Raw genomic sequence first — 6,000 nt, 5'->3', positions numbered from 1 at the left:
ACATTGCAAACAAGATGCAAGAACTAGAGTTTGTATTCATGTTGACCATGTGGAATGAAATTTTACAACACTTTTACCACACAAGTCAAGCTCTCCAAGAAAATGAATTGGATTTGAAAACATGTGCAGACCTCTGTCAATCATTAGCAGTCAACTTACACACTTTGAGGAATGATTTCGAAAGATCTGAAGACATATCAAAAGATATCTTGCCTGATACTAACTACAAAGAAGCCCAGTCCCGCAAGTGAATCAGGAAAAAACAAGCAAATGATAGCACTGCAACAGAAACAGCATTGAATCCTAGAGACAAATTTCACGTATCTACTTACTGTGCTGTAATTGATATACTTGAAGCTCATATGAAGAGGAGAGGTGAAGTGAACAAAGAAGTATCAAGTAGATTTTCTTTTCTAAACTATATGGACTTATCTGACGAACAATATTCACAAGGTTCCCAAAAGCTAGTTGACTCATACCCTGTTGACTTGAACATGAATCTCTGGAGAAGTATGGCAGTTCCACTGTTATATGCGCGCAAAGTTTAATGAAACAGGAAAAATGAAATTCAGTCACATTGATCTTCATGGCACAATATTGAAAGACGGAATACAATGTGTATTTCTAAATGTAGAGATTGCAGTGTCATTTTTCTAACATTGATGATTACTAACTGCTCCGCAGAATGCTCTTTTTCTCAGCTGAAAAGAATAAAAAACCCTCAGAGAACAACAATGTGTCAGGACAGACTTGATTCACTTTCCCTATTGTGTATGGAAGTGGACATGCTTTGTCGAGTCAGCTTCGATGAAAGTATCCAGAATTTTGCAATCAGAAAATCTAGAAAGAAGCTATTTTAATTTCAGCATACATGTAAGTTTTGTGTCATTTCGAAAAATAAAATTTTATTTTATGGTATAGTATTGTTTTTATTTTGAATTACATATGGGGGGGCACCATAATCTTTCCAGTGCTTAGGGCCTCTAAAGGTCTTAATCCGGCCCTGGGTGGATTCACAAACCTGGTAACTCATGGTCATGTTATGAAAAAGCTACGGTGTGGGTACAAGTTAACCACGTTTGTTGCAATCAGGTCAGTTGTGTGTGTCACAAACTGGTTATCAAACCAGGGTTTTACTTGTACTGTGGATGGAGTCTTCGAAGATCAGAAGCTGCTCTCTCTGCAGCCTTCTGATGTGGCTAAAATTAACTTTCTGGCATTTAGTCACATATTATTTTTAGTTTGCCTTTGTTACACACAGGTCTGTACCTTCCATATGAATAATGTGAAATGTGCAAAGACCAGAGTGCACATTTCAATTAACTCAGTGTTTGCACCAGATAGAATTATACAGCTGCACTTGATTGAAAATTCAGGGAATACTTGATGGGTGTTAGTTCCTGAACTGCAAGTCCTATTATTTAACTGAGCCAGGAAAAAGACCTTTTTGGCAAGAAAACTGCTGCTGCTCAGACTGTTAATGCATCTTAATCCTCAACAGAAAATGAAATCACATTGGACTGCTGCCAAACAATACAATGACTTTTCTCTGACTTCAGGGAGGAGTTCTTCTTAAGCAGCCTTTCTAACATGAAGTAAGATTTAAACTGCTAGGGCTTGATTCTGCTCTCACTTTACATCAGTTTTATACTGGTGTGACTTCAGTGGATTTACTCCAGATTTACAGAGGGAAGGGAGGGCTGAGTCACTGTTATTTAGTGTCTGTGTTATGGTTCAGGCCTCACATTCTCTGTTGCTGAACCTGGGCTTTATGTTTGCAGATGAAAAGGACATTTTTCTCTCCTCCTGTTTGGGCTTTTTAACTTAATTACTTCTAATCTGCATCACTTGCTGATCCATAGATAGTGCTGCTTGCAGGGAAAAACGGCTAAGCATCTAATTGCAAGCAGGGGTGCTGGAACGATTTGTATAGTGGGGGGTGCTGAGAGCCATTGAACCAAACTGTAAAGTTTGTATATGATGGAAACTACTTCAAGCCCGGGGGTGCAGCACCTGTTATTGCAAGGCAGAAGGCCTGCTGCAGTTGCTAAGGTACTAAAACTAGTCAGAGACATGCAGCTCAAGCTCATCACCACTGCTGTGCTTGATTGTTAGTAAAGTGAGCCTGATCCATTCAAACATTCATTTCAGAAAGCACATGTTGGGCTGTGTTGTGGTTTTTAAGAAACAGCCTGTACTGGAGTGAGGAGAGGGGGAACTTGCAGTGGTCTTTACAGCCTGGGACTTCCCTCAGGCTTTCTGGAGGACTCAGTGGGTATGCCTACACAGCAATTAGACACCCGTGGCTGGCCTGTGCCGGCTGACTCAGGCTCGTGGGGCTCGGGCTAAGGGGCTGTTTAATTGTGGTGTAGACATTCATGCCCGGGCTGGAGCCCGGTGTTTAGAACCCTGTGAGGTGGGAGGGTCCCAGAGCCCAGGCTGCAGTCCAAGCCTGAACATTTACACTGCAATTAAACTGTCCTTTGTTTAATCTTAATGGTAGGGAAAAAGCATAACAAGAGAGATTCTAATATGAACAGTCTACACGCGTATATGTCTTACTTAAATGCTTAGGTCTTGCTGATCCCAGAGACCCCCACCTCTGAAGTTTGGGATTCAGTTTCCTCCCCAGCAGTTTCTGCCTCTCTCCCTTCTGAACTTCAGGGGCCATGTTTTTATCCACCACAAATTTCTTTGTTCTAGTTTCCCACCTGGATTCTGCCTGTGCCCTTCTGGTCAGTGAGACCCAGCAGGATTGGAGGTAAAACTTCAGAACAAAGGACACTTGCACTGTACCTTTAAATACTGATAAATTTGCCTATCTGAAGCTAAGGTCCTGCATAGATGCCATCGGCTCCTGCTGGAATGAACCCCTCATGATCACATAGCAAACACAGTAATCATCAGGCAAACAGACAGAATACATGTACTACAGGCAGTCCTCGACTTTACTATGTTTGAGTTACGACGAATGGCACTTATGACATTTATAAATTGACATCCTGTTTCCACTTTACAACGTCGGTTTCGACTTTGACGCTCAATTCGACATTGTTCCTATGGGAAAATCTAGTTATGACGTTTCGACTTAAGACGTGATTTTCAGGAACCAATTGTGTCGTAAGTCTGAGGACTGCCTGTATTTGTAAATAAAATTACAGACAGCTGCCATGTCATCCACCCACCCCATCTTTACAGTGGGGATAACAGCACTTCCCTGCCTCCCAGGGGTATTGTGAGGGTAAATTATATTAAAGATTGTGAGGCACTCAGCCACTATGGTAATGGGGACTATATAAATACGGTACTCACGGTATAGTTTCTGGGCCATTTCAAACATGTTCTGTGCACCATGCAGACACACTTCATTGGTGTCTCCACTCAGAGCATAATTATTCAGTTTCACTCTCCCAATGAGGATGGAAAGTAGGGAGTAGGCCAGGGGCAGGCAAACTTTTTGGCCTGAGAGCCGCATCGGGTTTCATAAATTGTATGGAGGGCGGGTTAGGGGAGGGGTTCGTGGTCCAGCCCCCACCTCCTATCTGCCCCCGCCGCCCCCGGGACCCCTGCCCCATTCACACACCCCTGCTCCCTGTCCCCTGACTGCCCCCAGACCCCCTGCCCCTGACTGCCCCCTGCTGCCCCATCCAACCCCCCTCCTCTCATTCCTGACGGCCCCCCCAGGACCCCTGCCCCATCCAACCACCCCTTCTCCCTATCCCCTGACTGCCTCCTCGGGGAACCCCTGCCCCTGACTGCCTCCTGACACCCCATCCAATCCCCCCTCCTTCCTGACTGCCCCCCCGGGACCCCGGCTCCCATTCAACCCCTGTTTCCTCCCTGACCACCATCCATATCCCAGCCCCCTGACTACCACCCTGAACTCCCCTGCCCTCTATCCAACACCCCCTGCTCCCTGCCCCCTTACTGTGCTGCCTGGAGCGCTGGTGGCGCTACAGCTGTGCCACCCGGCTGGAGCTGGGCCATGCTGCCGCTGCCCCCACCACACAGCACAGAGCACTGGGTCAGGCTGGGCTCTGCAGCTGTGCTACCCCAGGAGCTCACAGCTCCACCGCCCAGACCATTGCACAGTGGCGGAGCGAGCGAGCTGATGCTGCAGGGTAGGGGGAACAGCAGGGGAGGGCCCGGAGGTAGCCTACCAGGCCAGGAGCCCATGGGCCGGGCAGGACAGTCCCACGGGCCAGATGTGGCCCTCAGGCCATAGTTTGCCTACCCTTGGAGGAGGCTATAGAGACATGCTGCAGCCAAGTGGGCAGACACAGGGGGCTAGAGTGGATTCCAGCCAGGAAGAGTGGTCAACATCATCCAGACTGCTGTGGGGGTCCCGGAAGAGCACTTGGTAGTTGAAGGTGCAAAAGAAAGTTCTGACACCTCAAGACATCAAGTGTCTCACTGGGAAGGTGGTGTGTTCACAAAGTCCTGAGTGGCTGGGACGGAGCGTCTCCACAAAGCAGCACGTCTTGCTCACACGTTCCTTATATGAAGGAGGAGTACCCACATAACTCTGCTTTCCTGAAAGGACCCCTTCAGCCTGGGATTCCTGGCCACCCCAGGTCTCAGAGCCTGTGAACACTAGTGTTGTCTAGATACCATTGACTTCAATGGAGCTGTGATATTTACATCTGGTGTAGGCTCTGAGCAGCACTCACTCTTGTCTATCCCCTTCCACAGGCAATATTCTTGGCACAGCCACCCAGAACCTGCATCAGCTTTCTAGGTGCCCTTCACCTGCGGGGAGCAGAACATGGCCATCCTCGTTCCCAATATATCTGTCCTGTGCTTTCTGATTAAGATGAAGCAGTTGACTAAGGAGATCAAATGCAAGGCCATTGGATTGTTAATCACAGGTGAGGGGCCTCACCTTAACTTGTGATATTGACCAAAAACCCCTCATACCTCCATTGAGAGCATATGCAACACAGTTACCCTGATAGCCTTGGGTTTTTCATCTTAACTCAGCACATTGAACCACATGGCTGCCTTGTAATATCATGCTGACTGCTTGTTCCTGCAGTAATTCTTGTAATTGTCCTGCCACTTCCAGTCTCCCCATTCCTAGGCCCAGATTAACCAATATGCACTTCCACAAATCTCCTTTTCTTAGGAGGGCTCCTGATCCCACCAGGAAAAGAAACCCCATACCTCTGCCAACTCAAATCACCAATACACACACATCATGTTTACTTGCATTTTAATAAAAATAATAACCTAGGACATTCTGCTATATTCATTTTGTTGCAAAGCTTTCAAGCCCCTTAACCTTTCTCCCTTGGAAGCTGCTATGGTTTGTTTAACCTTAACGTACATGACTGCATATAGGGCACATCACGCACACACACACACATCACGCACACGCGCGCACACACACACACACACACAAAGACATGCACATTATAGTTAAGTTGATTGATTAATTTTATGTAAGAAAAGGCAAGCTGGAAATACATGAGCAGCTCCTCTAAATGAAAATTAATTTAAAATAGGAACTGCGGGATAGAGTTACTTAGCAAAGTACCGAAACTGAACAATTTTGTAAATCAAGTGGTAACTCATATGGATGCTGCAGTTGAGAGAATGCCAAGTTTAGCCTGTGCTGCTGTAGAAGGCCCAGTACAGTCTGAAGCAGAACCAGTTGAAAGCCCCCTTTCCCCCGAGCTACAGATATCCAAGACTGAGATGGATATTAGTAAGCTAATCATACAAGATATTGTTTCGCAATCACCTTTATCATCTTTATTGTTACATCCGTCTGAATAGCAGGTTGATGATAATGTCTAAAAGTACTGCATTGATCAGGGCCAAAGTCCTGTCAAAGTCATAATGCAGATTTCAAAACATCTGAATGGCAGTACAAACACATGGGTGGTCAGTCTTACAGTTGTTATCCTTCCAAAGTTATTTTCACTCAAAAGTCAGTCAAAACAGAGAAACAGTCACATGGGAATGGTTGCTGTACTCAACTTCAACTGGCGCTTTGTT

The sequence above is a fragment of the Mauremys reevesii genome, linkage group 1 (assembly GCF_016161935.1).
Source record: "Mauremys reevesii isolate NIE-2019 linkage group 1, ASM1616193v1, whole genome shotgun sequence".
NCBI classification, from domain to species: Eukaryota; Metazoa; Chordata; order Testudines; family Geoemydidae; genus Mauremys; species Mauremys reevesii.
This window is presented reverse-complemented; position numbering follows the sequence as displayed.